The following is a 15,977-nucleotide window of genomic DNA, read 5'->3' as shown; positions in this document are numbered from 1 at the left end:
AGCCGTTGAAACAAAAACAACAGTGCTATATGCGCGCGTTAGCTGTTTCAGTTTGAAAGGAGCGTGCAAGTCGCGCATCCGCCTCTCATTGAGCTTGTGAGTATTTTGCCGCTGTATTAGCCTCAAATAAGTTACACACATGCGTCAAAATTCCCGTCTTTGCAAGTGTCCTTATAAACACGACTATTTAGGTAAAAGAAAGTAAACAGCTGAAAGAGAAAACGCATGTGTAAGAGTATTAGATCCGGACTTTGGTCTTAAAGGGGAAGTTACCTAATTTTGCTCCTGTCACTTGTATTAATAAAACGGCATTGAAAGAAATCTATCACTGCTCTTAACTAAATCCCTTTTCTACCTTTAATACCTGTAATATTTGTATGTCGAATTGTATAGGAATTGAATTCGAGTTGCTCGTTCAGGGTTCATATTCATACTGTATTAATATAGCTATGACTATGAACTGTCGCGGTTACCACCTTCATTTACTAAAAGAAAATTATTTTTTAAAATCCAGAACAATGAGGTCAACTAATGTAGAAGGGTAGGCTACATGTATTTCCCCTTATGAAAAAAAGATTAACACAAGCTATACTACAGCTAAATATATTTTTGAGAAAACAAAAATAAATTAAAGAACATCATTTCGGTTTGTTAAGCGCAAATTAACAGAGCATCGGTCAATACAGAACAGCAGTGTCTTAAAGAAGTTAAAATTAGCCAGTATTTGTGCACCAGTTAATGTACAAAACGAATGCAATACAGAAGGCAGTGCATAATAATTTAGGGTATTTTTAATAATACATTAGTAGATAAATTAACGTGTATATATAAAGTATGAAAACGAATGTAATGTATCATTATTTTGGCTAAATTAAGCTGGAGAGGTCACTTTTAGTCACACAGATTTGTCATCATTTCAGAACAAGCTTAAATGCTATCTATAATAACTTACATTATATCTTGTGTCTTCCTTTGTCGAAAATATGTAGAAATATATGCGAGTAAAAAAGTAAAAAGCGGAAACGTTTAGCTCACGCGGACCGAAGGAAAAGCCGTTAATAAAGCAGACTCTCCGTGTATAGAGGATGCTGGGATGAAACAGTTGAGTCGGCAGATAATCATCAATGTTTAAAATCTTTCACGCAGATACTGTTGATGAAAAACTTGCATATCTAAATGTCTAGGTGAAAGTCAAGTGTGCATTCAGTTCACAAAAGCAACCGCAGCGTTATTTTAGGGACTTTAAGCAACAGCCTCTGGTGGAACGGCAACGGCATTCTGGCGTTGTATTGCGCATGCGCGAATTTAACTGCTACTTTGCGACGTTCTACTGTAACGGTCTACTACGGGAGAACAGCTGATTTGCCGTAGTCGCTACAACGTGAGAGATTATGTAAATAAATGTTATGTTTTATGGCATATGACATTGTAATTGCATCAGTTTATGTTTGTACCACAAGTCATTTATATAATATGTGTTCAAATGTTTAAAATTTAAGCTAATTTTAAAGATTTTTAAGTATTCAACATTTTCAGTATTGCTTAAATCTAGGTTTTTAGACTTATTTACATCATACAATAGGAAAAACTCTTCTTCTGACAAAAGATTGTCATTTAATGCCAAAAGCAATCCTTCTCTCGCTTTTAAAAATACATATTTATGTATCTTAATAAATGAATTAATACCGCGTTGCGCTGTCCTGTTTACGGTTGCTTAGTGATTTTTACGTTCTTGGCTACGGCGGTCTGACAGCATACTTCCGGTCGCCGTAGCCGTTCCATTCCCAGCTGTTGCTTAAAGTCCCTATTGGCTGCATCCACGGAGCGGACGCTTATGAGGTTTTAATGCTGGTAAGCAACCAGTTATATTTTGGCGTCATTTGTGTTTATCACTTATATTTATCAGTAATTTTAATCTTTAAAACTGCATCTAGAGGCAGACGACACCACAGATATTCTGTCATCTCAGTTTTACTTTTTCACACATTCACTGTATGATTTAACGAAATATGAAGTATTACATTTTTAATTGAAATTTACTAAAAACAAATTGGCCTACTCTCTTAACTCTTGACAATCTATTTGGCCTTTTTTATACATGTACTGTATGTCGTGAAAAACAAGGCGGCATATAGTTTCATGAATTTAACGTGAAAGGCGCGGTTGTTGCAGTTGCTTTTTTCCATGCGGTTGGGCTTTTCAGTAGCGCGGTCATGCGGTTACCGCGACAGCCCTACTGTGAACAGAACAAACCCTGAATTGTTTTTTTATGTATAGGCCTACTGAATAATAGGAAATACTAAGTTTCTTTTTTAAATAAGTTTCTGTAACACTAAACGCTTTGTATTTGTTCACATTAGTAAATGCATTATGATCAAACGATGAACAATATATTGTAAGCATTTATTAATTCTTGTTTATGTCATTACAGTAATTGATGTTAGTTTGTGGTTAACAGTTTCAAATTTGATTTTAAAAAATGTATTAGTAAATGCTCAAATTAATAAGATTTACAATGAATAAATAATTAATAAAACTATTAAAATTAAAATACAAATTATATATATATATATATATATATATATATATATAAAATTAGCAATTGTATCTTTGTCACCTTTTTCACCCCTGAGGAGTTTGCACCCCTGGTAATGATGGGGAATGAAGCTGTCCAATCATAGCAGTGGGCATTTCGTCCAGGTCTTCAGTGCGGCCTGCCCCTTCAAACAAACCATTTCTCCAGACAGCCACTAATCCATGTTACAAAATAGCCTATTACTTATTGCTTTTGATGTTTTTAAATGTAAAAACCACGCGAACATCATAAGTAGACATCAGACAACAGTATAAAACAATAAAATCGACAAATTCACCGCCCCTTTAAGCTAAGGGCCTTCTCATAGGATAAGAACACGCAGTCTCATGAATAATTTTATAGACACTGAAGCGTTATCAATGTACTAGTTCTTTGCCACATGTGACGTCAACACAATGTAGATTTTAAACCCAGAAGATGAAAATAGCGCAGAAAGCTCAAAATTAACCAGCTTTCAGATGCTAACATTGTCTTCTATTATGTGCAAAGTAGTCTGGGGTTTCATGACCCTTTAATTCAGTTCAGTGTTGATTCAGTTTAAGTTCATTAACCATATAAAAAAATTGAAATATTTTCAGATTTCAGGGCGCGGTTCCCCAATAACGCTCACTCTTAGCGCCCTAAAAAGACTCAAAAAGATATATCTTACCAAAGTTGTTTATGTTCCTAAGTGTGTTCCCCGAAGTGTCCCTTAGGAAGCTTCTTAACACGCTGCCTCTAAGTTGGACCTAAAGATGCCGCTGTCCCAAGTGAAGGTGCTGAATTATTTGAATTGATCACTCAGGGATTGATTTTCCACTTTATGCGAAGGTGCATTACGGCGCTATAAAAGACAGCACGCTCTATAGAAATGGAACATTACTCAAATTATTCCAGTAACATATATTTTAACTTAGTTTAAGTTATCCGTAAAATATAGACTATTAATTAAATTATCAGTAATACGGGTAGACGAACCACTTGTCACTTGTGCTGCTTCTTGACATGGGTTTAATGACTTTAATGACTTTTAAAAATTATGTAATACATTTTAATACTAATAGGTACTTTACAACAAGAAATGGCTTTAATGGCTACTGAGATGTATGTGTGCATTTCTATATTTGAAGAGTTTCGTTGCAAAACGAGATAAATCCATTTTTTTACATTTTTGTCAAAACATGTTTATTATTATGTTATCATGTTATTATTTTGTTTTATGGTGCTACTTAGCTGTATTTTTTAAGTTATGAAGGTTTAAATCAAAACAAACCAACTGCATTTGAATTGAAGTTAATTGGAATCCACAACCAAAAAACGAGATTTCTGGACAATTAAAAAAACGGTGGTTATCTCGTTTTGCAACAAAACTCTTCATTTATTGTTCTTAATGGTAAGTCAGTTATTTTTATAGTATGAATCATATTATATGTATAATATATAAATTTATTATGTATGCACGTATTAAAACAAACAGTATAATGTAATAAAGATATACCATAATATAAAACTGTGAAATGTATGAAATATTTAATAAATTGTATAATAGAATACATGATATTATTGCTTTTTAGTATAACCAATTCAAATCTTTAATCTTTCTAAATAAATTATAAATGTAACGTGATGAAAACGCTAAAAACAGAGGGAACAGACTTCAATGGGGAACAACCTTCGACACAACACCAGCGCCGTCTTCGATTCATTAGTTCTGATACCAAATAAAGTCAACTGCATAAAAAGTCCTGTATCTAATGCAAACATATATTATTATAAGTCCTAAAATGTCCATAACATAAAATCATTGTCAACATACCATAGTTTGACTTGTACTGCGCTGCGCTGATGTCTAAAGACTGCTGCACAGTGGCGGCGATAGCGTTTTGCGCTCAAGCAATGCTAAGAGAGAGCTTACGAATGGTCCAGACGAACCTTCCGAAAGTGTGACTTACAGAAGATATACTTATGGCGCTTTTCCATTGCATAGTACTCCACGGTTTGGTTTAGTTTGGGTCGGGTCAGCTTACTTTTGGGAGCTTTTCCACTGGGTGCAGTACATAGTACCCAATACTTTTTTCGTACCACCTCGGTTTGGGTACCAAGCGACCCGAGCTGATACCAAACATGACGCGAAAACACTGTAGGTCACTCATTGGTCTGAGAGAATATTCACTACAGCGTCATCGCTATAATGTAGCTTAGCTTTACCTGTGCTAGCTTGCGCTGTCTCAAGAAAACATGTTGTCATCTGTGCTATGCTATAAGTTCCCAAACACAAAATTGCATTAGGCAATGTAAAACAGAAACTGCATCTTAAACAACAGTACTGTTTGCACATTAGGCTTCACAGAGGGCGTGCAACATCGGCAATTTGGCAAGTAGATGGTAAGCTGTTGATTCATTCTAAAATGCTTTTTTGCATAGTTGTGTTTGACACATGAAAACGTGTTGGGTTACGTATGTAACTGTTGTTCCCTGAGAAGGGAACGAGACGCTGCGTCTCCCTTGTCATACTTCCTGCGTCCCTGTAACACCGTCTTTGGCAATATTTTAGATAGCGTTATACTTCCTGGCTACCACCTCACCCATTGTCGTTAAGCCTCACCATTGGTTGAATTTCTTATATGTGAAATATAAAAGCAGAACATACAGAGCAGAACATTGTCAGACTTGTTTCATTGGCCTCAAAAACACTGCAAACTCAGGAAAATGTGATGATTGACAAAGAGATAACAATAGCCACCTTCTGTCGCCTCGCGTGCTTAACACTCACAGCTTTGACCAAAATAATTTAACAGGATTATGTTTTGCAATAAACCTCCGTCTTGGCGTTGTGTACTGCATGCATTTGTGTTCACAGCGCCCAACATCTTGAGGTGTTGCAAGGTCCTCGTCTTTTTTGTACTTATATACCGTTTTGGTGCTTAACCGTTTATGGCTTTTGGCACATGAAGCGATCAAGATTTTGGTGTTATTAAAGTGTAAACATGCCTGTACGAATATTTTGATCTTTGAAATAAAGCATTTGGATTTATTTTGGTTTATTATTGGATTTTTCTTGTTTGCTGTTTTTCTTTTTTTTCCTGTAAGATCTGGCAACACTAGTCAGCAAACGCTCGTGCCTTTGTCATTTTCTGCAACGCGCATAAAGAAGACTTTTTCCCCTTCTAGGCATTTAAATTTTAAAATACTTCTTTTAAGTACTCCTAATAACAAAAAAGTTAGTCTGGAGCCCTGAATTACTAGACTTAAAAAAAATTAAGTTAGTTTTTTATTCTACTTTTTTTTAGGAAACCTGGCAGTATACAGTAAAAAATTCCGTTGAAGTCAAAATGTTCAATAAATAAACTTAACAACAAATACTTTCCTCTTCCCTTAAAGGCAGAGTAGGCAGGTTTAAGTCTAAAAAGTCTAAAACACTTTTTACCAAATTTGTTTGAACTGTCTTTATATTTCAATACATAAGTAAAATGTAAGTACCCAGAAAAAGAGAGTATAAAATCGAGTGTCTGTAGACCTCTCACGACTCATTTTTCCATTCACTCCACCTCCTCCCTCCTGGGTTTCTTCTAAAGCCACGCCCCCAAAACACATGAACGCGCGACTGCTTTGCTGGGAGAACCATCATTTACCTCAGACGAGCGGAGAGGAAGGAGCACGGTGCATGTAGTAACATCACGTCAGAATCACATGTAATAATACACCTAACTTTATCACTATGAATATAAACAAATAGGATGCCTTTTAGTACTCACTATTAAGCAAGCATATCGATACTGGAAAAGTTTAAAGGTGCAATTTGTAAGATATTTGGAGTAAAATCTCCAAAAACCACTAGGCCAGTGTTATATATTTTGTCCAGCTGATTACTATCAATATCTGTAATGTTTTCTACTACTTGTAAATCGTGAGAAAATTTCCATTCAAAACATTGACACGGGGCAGTGCAGTCTCCTGTCAATGACGTTAATATCCATGTGACCCTTTGTCACCGCCTTTACTGACGTAACCCACATGAGAACCCTGGTCAAACTCGAAAAAATAAAATGGCGGCCAAGGAAGCGGCTGGAGCAAAAATTTAGTGAAAATAAACGTATATTTTCACTTTTTAAGCATTTTAATTTCATTTCTAGCGAGAAATTAGTATTGTAGTTTTCAAATATGTGATTAGTTATCACAAAGGCGCTCTCTGTTTTTATTTCAAACACGCTGCCTTTGAAGTGCGTCGGAAAGCCTTTCTCTGAGCGGCCTTCAGGCCTCCGAGTCCGAAGTCATGTCCTCATGAGGCAGCGAGGCCACAAGTCCTCACAGTCCTCACTGCCTTGAGTTTTTGGACGCAGCCAGTGTTGTGGACAAATGCGGAACTATGCGCTTGCTTATGGACTTATGGATATCTCTGTACCGTCTGCCGCTGGTTGTGTCAGCTCCTGTAAGCGTACGGGCCAACCAAACGACCCAAGAAGAGTTTGGAACAAAACGAGGGAGGATCAATTTGGTGTTGCATTATCTGGATGGAGAGAGCTTCACGACAACATTTAACTAGACCGAGATTCTGATCCTGCTTGTGTTTTACGCAATGGGTGAGTTGTTTTGATTCGTAACCCTTCAAAAAACGTATGCTATTATATTGATCACAACATTAGTGTGTAGACTGTAATCAGCGCGTCTTCCCGCGGACGATGTGCACATCAAAAGGTATTGTACAGCAATATAAATGGTCATTTTAAGACACTTCATAATAAGATTTATAATGTCAATACATTATGTGAAAAATCATTGTAAGTTGAAAACTTAATTCTGAGCTGTGTTTACCATCGAATTTGGACTAATACTGTAATATCAATATGACTAACAATTTCGTTTTGAACATCACATATAAACTTACATAATGAAATAAACGATGTCATCAAACGCAACATTTAAAAAACTTGATTACCTTATCCATCAACGTGATTTCTCGTTCTCGTCTGATTGATGGCTAAAGTTAAAGACTACAAATCCCATAATTCCACGCTGCTTCAGAGCATCAGTAAACAACATCATTGTTTTTGTTTGATCTGGCGCCATCTTTCGGCACATAAATACAAATTGTATCTTTAAAATATATTTAGTTTGATTCGGTAACGAACAAGTTAGTTATATTTAGCCTATAAGACATCTAAAAATAGGTTGCATTGATACAAGTTTTTTCATTACCATCAGTTACACTGTAATATAGGTGAATTTCGTGGAAGATTCATAACATAAACAATGTTTTGCATGTAAGAGTTTCCGTGATGAAAGCATTGTTGACTCTGATGAGGACTACACTCCGGAGACAATACCACTACCGCATCGTCGACTCGAGGAAAAGCCATGCGATATTTACTCTCGTTTGATTTCTTCGTTTATTCCTTTTTTTTGCCTCGTTTGCCTTCGTTGACTGGATATTCAGGTACTGTGAGTTAATGCTCTTTCACTGCAGTACTTTTGCTCTTCATAGATTTCGTGCCCCGTGCACTGGATAATCAATCGGGTTTGCGCATGTGTGGGCAGATCCCGTAGCAACAGGGGTGGTGCCATGGTCGCGAGAGAGAGTGATAGTTGCGCAAGCCAATCATTTGTTTCGTCCCGAATGGAAATAATTAGCTGTGTTTAAAAAGCTACCGTGAGAGGTCTACAGACACTCGAGTTTTATACTCTCTTTTTCAGAGTACTTAAATTGTATAATAATAATATTTCTATATGTAGACAAAGCATTGTAAAACAATTATTTGCCTATCCATTTCCATAGAGCCTTTGAAAAGGAGGAAACCATGCCTGAAGTACCCATCTGAAGGAACAAACACTTGTCATAAATGTCTCTCAAAACAATGGTGTGGTAAATTTGGGTTTTATTTCATTCATGTAATGAGTTGGCTTACCTGTTCTTAACTTTGAACACTGTCATGCTTAATTTGAGTAAACATTACTTAAACAAATCTTTATATTAGTTCAGGCAGGGAACCAGTTCTGGTTAAAAGGTAAAAAAATGGTAGTCAGTTATGTTAACAATTTATCATCTTGTTTGTTTTCAGTCTCTGGCAGAGGAAAGGGTACGCTCAAAAAACCCTGGACAAAAGCTGAAGTGAGTGGTAAATGGACTGCATTTTATATAGCGCTTTTAACAGACCTATGGCCATCCAAAGCGCTTTACAATTTGCCTCACATTCACCCATTCACTCTCTCATTCATACACCAACGGCGGTGTGAGCCATGCGAGGGGCCGTCCAGCTCATCAGGAGCAGCTGGGGTTAGGTGTCTTGCTCAAAGACACCTCGACACTTGATCAGGTGGAGCCGGGGATTAAACCACCAACCTTCCGGTTTGTAGACAACCTACATGAACCACTGAGCCACTGCCGCCCCAGTGAACGCTGTAATGTGACACTTCAGATCTCACATCAGCAAAGGTCACTTGGCGTCAGTGAGAGAATGTAAGGTCTGTAAAAGATGTGAGCATCCAGTGCTACAAAATAGGACAGAGCAAAATCTCAGAGAGTTTGTTTGAAACCGAGGGCTTACCTTTAAGCGCATGGAAAAGTGAGTCAAAATGTTCAGAATGTAATGCTGTTGATTTTAAAGTAATGTTTTGTAATTGCCGTCATTGAAGGAGCACAACAACATTTTGGGAATTTAGCTTATTCACCGTATTCCCCAGAGTTAAATAAGTCCATACATATTTTTCTGTGCCTGCTGTAACCCAGTCTGACGCAGCCCCTGCTAGCTTAGCTTAGCACAAAGACTGGAAGTGAATGGCTCCAGCAAGCATACTGCTCCCAATACGTGACAAAATAACACAAACATTTTCCCATTTATGTGTTGTGATTTGTACAGTCGCACCATGTACAAATAACAAGGTGATATGAGACACAGCCATCTTTTAACGAATACATACTGGGAACTATATTCTCAGAAGGCGAAGCACTGCTACTTGGGCGTAGTGATTTGCTCGCAGCCCCCGAGAAGCCCCCTGGTGAGGAGCAGAGAGTTCGGTCAGAGTTGTGCAAATCACTCCGCCCAAGTGGCAGTGCTTCGTCTTCTGGGAATGTGGTTCCCAGTATGTATTCCAGGGCTCGAAATTGCGACTGTTCTGTGCAACCTTAAAAAATATTTGGGAGCATTTTTGCGACTGCCTATTTTGTTGTGGTGTGACTTGATTTAGATAGTGTATGCTGTGTGCTGTTCCAGGTTCAGGGTTTTCTCCAACATTACATAACCAATCAAATTTCACCATTAAGTTCTTGCGTTTAATAAAGAGCACAGATTGGTTAATATGAATGTCAATCATTCCTTGTTGCCGTGCTACGTTGGTACGCAAAGCGCGAAAATGTGAAAAAACGAACTGCGAGAATGAAGAGAACGAGACGACTACAGCCAATGTTACTACTGTATTAATGGAGGTTGCAGGTAAAACGGCGTTGGTGGCAGAATCCACACATTTTAAGCGCGAGACCTTGCTTGAACATGGCGAAAGTGCCAAAAACACAAAAAGTGTCATGACAAATGTGTTCATTATTGAAGGAGACACTGACCTGTCTATCAAATCAAATAGTGTTTGATGATGTATGAGCGCATCCTGCTTGAGGGACATCCGACAAACATCCTTTTGTAATGTCACAATTAATCAGTGTTTTACGTGTTTGCTAGATTTTTTATTGTAATCATAATTATGTTACCTATAATTGTTTAATTATTATTGTGGCTTTATTATTTAAACAGCATTTGGGTACTATTTTAGGAATCTGCAAAAAAAAAATTCAAATCCTGGCCATAGGATGTGTAAAGCCCAGTTGTGTTTATTTTTAATAAAATAAATCTATTAACTTATACATACTGTGGTGCTTCAAAATTCGGTGCTTCTAACTCTTTAAAGTTGGGAGCATCAGTGCTACCAAATAAAAGGGTTAATTTTGAGCCCTGTATACTAGGGGTGTAACGGTACGCAAAAATCATGGTTCGTGCGTACCTCGGTTTTGAGGCCACGGTTCGGTTCATTTTCGGTACAGTAAAGTAAAATACATTTATGAACGATTAGCCTACATTTTTGCCACCAAAAATGTTTCTGTTTTGAATTATTTTTGATTTTTTAAGTCACAGTATTGAATTGGTTATGTACCATCTCTGTATAAAAATAATATTACTTCTCTATGTGTAACTGCACAGCAAGCAACATGATGATATAGTTAATATACACTCATATTAAGATGGGTGAGTTGCATACATAGCCTTCTTTTACCTTTTGCACGTTTCTCCTAATCTTTGCTTGTGTTGCCAATAGGGTTGCCAACTTTCTAAAATGGAAATAAGGAACGGGGGGGGGGTTCCGGTGACATGCCCCCACGGAAGAGAATTTTGAACTTCTGGTGAAAATAGTGGAAACTAATTAATACATTTTAGATTCATATATTTCATACAACTTCTTAGGCCTAAAAATTTAATGAATAGCAAAGTATGCCTAATAAGTATACAAGACTGAACCACATAGATGTGAAATATAAAGGCTATCATGATAATTTTGCCAACAATGAACCATGCTTTTGTTAAGTTTATAATACGCCCTCTTCAAAGACCCCACCTTTTTTTAAACCTTGAGCTATCTAAATCCATAATTATTTAATAAGAAACCCACCAGAAATGATTGACACATTATGAGACGGGAGGGAGCGGGACACAGGAACAGAGGGAGAGCACTGGAGATATATATATGTGGATTGTTAAGCGAAACCTGTACTATCTCTTTTAATATAATCACTTTCTTATCAACTATATTTGAGATTTAAAAATCCACATAATTACATACCATATGAGCCTCTGGAGACGACTGACGGACAATGAACCTTGACATTGCTCCATCCTGTGCCCGCAGCCTCTCGCTCCTCTTATGATTATCTCCTGCGTGCTGCTTTATATCACACACTCCGCTGTGACAAACAGAAAAAACGCGACGGCATATGGTACATTTGGCCTTGTATTCATTGTCCCTCACGCATTCCAGCCACGGGTAGTCATTTTCCCATTCAATTCTATATTTTTGTGCTCGTTTCTTTTTTGCCGGCTGCTCGGATGCAGTCATTTTTACATTTCCCGCTGTTGTCACTTGTTGTCATCGTTGCTATGATACGTGACATCACAATGACTGAAACGACCAATGGGGCTGCAAGATGTTAAAAACGCTACGCTGATCATAGACAAACAGAGGGAGAAATTACCGCACCGTCAGGGTTTTCTTATACAAATGACGCGGTCTTCGTTCATGGCTGACATATAAGCTATGTGACTGTCATGTATTTGCACTGAATTAATTTTCATAAAATACGGAACAAACTGCGTTCCGTATCAGTTCAATACGGAACAAGAATTTTATGTGTCAAATACGGGACGATTCCGTATTATACGGAACGGTTGGCAACCCTAGTTGCCAATGTAAGCTGTGACTTGAACTAACGAACCCCTCCGCAGCTGAGTAACAGCTGAGTAAGCCCGGGTTACAGCTCTTCTCTGTCCCGACCAGCTGATCACATTGTGACAATGATATGATTGACGTGAGGTGCAGATGAAAAATCTGATCACGCATTCCGTTATTCTCGCGTGTCACAGAAAGCGCGACTTATGATTGCGTAGCAACGAAAGAACAAACAGAACAAAACAGCGCGTCAACACGCGTTTAACATGCGCTTTTAGACGCGACACGTAAACGTTTACATCAATAATCAAACGAATATACAACTAAATAAAAATCTTTCTGCGGGCCAAATTATGTTATATGTTTGACAGAAGACTTGCGCTGAACGCGGAGACTTTCGCCACTTAATATGTTCGTGTGGAAACGCACACAACATATTATGTTCCACCTATGTTCCGCACACAAAAGATTGCATTTAGCCCTTCGGTGCACACGTGCACCGTGCCGAAAGCACTGTACCGAAACGGTCCGGTACGAATACACGTACCGTTACACCCCTACTGTATACTGTTGAAGGATGGCTGTCTCGTATGGCCTTGATGTTTGTGCACGGTGTGGCTGTGCAGGTCACGACACATGGGTGGGGGAATGTTCGCGTTATTTTGTCGCTTGTTTGGAGCGGTGTGCTGGCTGGAGCCATTCACTTCCGGTCGTTGTGCTTGGCTGGGCTGGCGGGGGCTGCGTCGGACAGAGCACGCACGGAGATAAGAGTAATATGTGGGGACCTATTTAACTCTGGGGGATACTGTGAATAAGCTAAAATGTGGGTGTGTTCCTTTAAGTAAAATTTTTCTGATTGTAATGTTATTGCTGTTGAAAGTAATGTTTTTTAAATTCCCGTCACAAAGTAAAAATGTTCTGAATGTAATCGTGATTAATCATTTGGCAGCACTAGATTGTAATGTTGACAGTTTTTAAATTCAAAAAAATTATTTTTTTATTAAACGTTTTTACTCTCTTAACTCTTTCCCTGCCAGCGTTTTAAAAAAAGTTGCCAGCCAGCGCCAGCATTTTTCATGATTTTCACAAAAGTTTAATGCCCTCCAGAAAATGTTCTTCTTTAAATATCTAAACAAACAATATATTAAATGAAAGAACAGACCCTCTGCTTTCAAACAAAAAAAACCTGTTTCATCATACCTTCATTCGTTCTCTTTTTATCACCTCTCAAATATGGGAAGGTTTCTTCAAAAACACCCAATTTTGAGCAAAAAGCTGAGATAATTCCATTTTTGTGAAGGACTTTTTATAGAGATCAGATGCAGAGCGATCTTTAAAACATACACGGAGTTCTTTCATGTGAGGCATTTCTTACGGGTTGTATAAGTTGCGGTATTGCGGAAAGCCGGAAATTCTCGTCATTGGCAGGGAAGCGTTTTCTCTTAATTGACGAGTTATCTCATCAATGGCGGGGAAAGAGTTAATTATCCAAGATTATCATCATTACATTATTGTCAAAATGAATTAATTGTCAAAAATACAATAAAAACTAATTTGTGAAATATTTTCAATTCATAATAACTGTTTTTTATGTGAATATATATTAAATTATAATTTGTTTCTATGATTGAAAGTCAAATTTTCAGCATCATTACTCACGGTCATATTTTTGTGGAAACCATAATATATTACCATTCAAAAAAAAAAAAAAAAAAATATATATATATATATATATATATATATATATATATATATATATATATATATAGAAGAGACTTGTTTTAAAAGCAATGAAAACCTTTGACCACTTGTGAAATTGAGCTGTGTTTGTCAGTCCCCTTAAACCAGGATGAGGCTAGGTCAGTGGCGGTTCTACGCAGAGGCCAAGGGTGGCCCGTGCCTGTGTAGACATGTCTCTGGCCACCTTTGTTTTTCGTAGCGGGAGGGCTGTTCTCTTGAAATTTTGCAGGTTAGCTATAGAGTCATTTCTACACGCCAACTTCTGATGCCTATACCACATGTAAATTTTCGTCACTTCTTACTTGTGTGCAAAGTTCCATGAGTTTTTGAGCATGTTTAGACCTCCAAAAATGCGATTCATTTTGGAGAAAAAAAAGAAGAAACCGGACAAAAACAATAGGGCTTTGCACCTCCTTGGTGCTCGGGCCTTAATAAAGTTTAAGGGGCGGTTTCCCAGACAGGGATTAGACTAGTCCTAGACTAAAATAAATGTAAGAGCTGTCCAACTTGCACTGACAAATCTTAAAATACATCAGTGCTCTTTGTTTTGCTTTAAAATGCACACAAGTAATGTTTTTAGTAAGGCATGTTTGTTAAAACTAGTTATACTTCCTAAATATAGGTGTAGTCCTGGCTTAAACTAATCCCTGTAACCACCCCTATAATCTTTAAATATCATTTGTTGCCCTTTTTTAATGTGCCCCTCCTTTGCCCCCATAGTGAAATTTGTCTAGAACGGCCACTGGGCTAGGTTTGTGTGTAGAGAAACCTCATAAACTTTGAGTGTCCTCATAAACCACCATTTGGCTCGGACCCCATAAGCCTGTGAAATATCACATACTTATTATTAGTGTGTTGTAAAAGTGAAATTGCTATTTTGAAGCATGGTTTGTCTTTTGTAGATCAAATGAAAAATTTTTACATAACTCTCATGTCGATTGGATGTTGGGAAAGGTGTGTCCCCATAAACCACTAAAAAGTCACATTGTCCTCATAAACCACAATTTGGCTCAGACCCCATAAGCCTGTAAAATGTCACATAATTATTATTTGTGTGTTGTAAAAATGAATTTGCTATTTTGAAGCATGTTTTGTCTTTTGTAGATCAAATGAAATTTTTTGACATAACTCTCATGTCGATTGGATGTTGGGAAAGGTGTGTCCCCGTAAACCACCAAAAAGTCACATTGACCTCGTAAACCACATATGCCTGTATGTGTGTGTGTGTGTGTGTGTGTGTGTTCTGAAGTGAAGACTATATAATAATCCTAAGGAATAATCCTGACAAAAAAGACACAATGTAACTTTAGTTGACATGACAACACGTGGTGTAAACACACACACATATATACACACACAGACACAACTTCTGTTTCGAGAAATCTGAGTCATAAAGTCATGCATGTACGTTAAGAGTTAATGTGTGTCCCACTAACTAGTGATATTAACTAGTATACAGCAATCGAGTACTAACTAGTGTGGCGCTGGTCCTCCCCTCCCCCACACAGCGCGTCCTGACTGAAGCATGTGCTGTTTCATCTTTCATCATCTTGTATTATATTAAACAGGAAAATCAGCACAATAAAGTTGTAATCACTCGTTATAGTGACCATTACACTCGCGAAACTAAAGACTTAAGAGGTTTTAAAGGCGCGTGGAAAAGTTTAGGTTAACCTGTATCATTCACACGCCGACAGCAGCAGATACATTATATCACATTATAAAGACTTATAAACATCTACAAAGGCTTCACGAGTCATTATAATACTGTCAAGATGAATCAAATGTCGCCACTTACCTTCTGAAGTGACTCTCTGATTCTCTTTCACTTCCACAAGCGATTAAATCCTCAAACTTCACCGATTAAACTCAGACTTTATAGCCATTTCACTTAACACAGCAACAATGAGTTTAAATGTCGATCATGGCTGATTTACACAAGTTTCCTGTCTGTGTGCGTGCGCGCGCGCGTGTGTGTTTCTGAGAGAGAGAGAGAGAGAGAGAGAGAGAGAGAGAGAGAGAGAGAGAGAGAGAGAGAGAGAGAGAGAGAGAGAGAGACGGGCGGCGTTCAAATCCTAGTGAGTTGCCTACCTAGGCTATGATCGTTACATCAGACTAGGACCAGGACTAGTTATATTAGGAAATTTAAGCAGTTTTTACAATCAAATCTTACAAAAAAAAAAACAACACTGGTGTGCAACTTGAAACAAAGCAATACTTTAATAGTTTATAATAGTTT

General features: G+C 37.6%; 1 protein-coding gene across 2 annotated transcripts in view; it reads right to left on the bottom strand.

The window, feature by feature from the left end:
* Positions 1-15,731, bottom strand: part of tbl1x (transducin beta like 1 X-linked) — a 58,071-nt gene extending 42,340 nt beyond the window's left edge. The window contains exon 1 of one of the 2 annotated variants that reach the window (XM_055215392.2): positions 15,537-15,731. The gene's annotated coding sequence lies outside the window, so the exon portion shown is untranslated. The remainder of the gene's footprint in view (positions 1-15,536) is intronic. The other variant, XM_055215393.2, reaches the window with a different exon arrangement.
* Between the last annotated feature and the right edge of the window lie 246 nt (positions 15,732-15,977).

This window comes from Misgurnus anguillicaudatus, chromosome 17 (assembly GCF_027580225.2).
Source record: "Misgurnus anguillicaudatus chromosome 17, ASM2758022v2, whole genome shotgun sequence".
In the NCBI taxonomy this organism is placed as follows: domain Eukaryota; kingdom Metazoa; phylum Chordata; class Actinopteri; order Cypriniformes; family Cobitidae; genus Misgurnus; species Misgurnus anguillicaudatus.
Note: the sequence above shows the minus strand (reverse complement) of the source record. Positions and strands in the feature narration are given on the sequence as shown.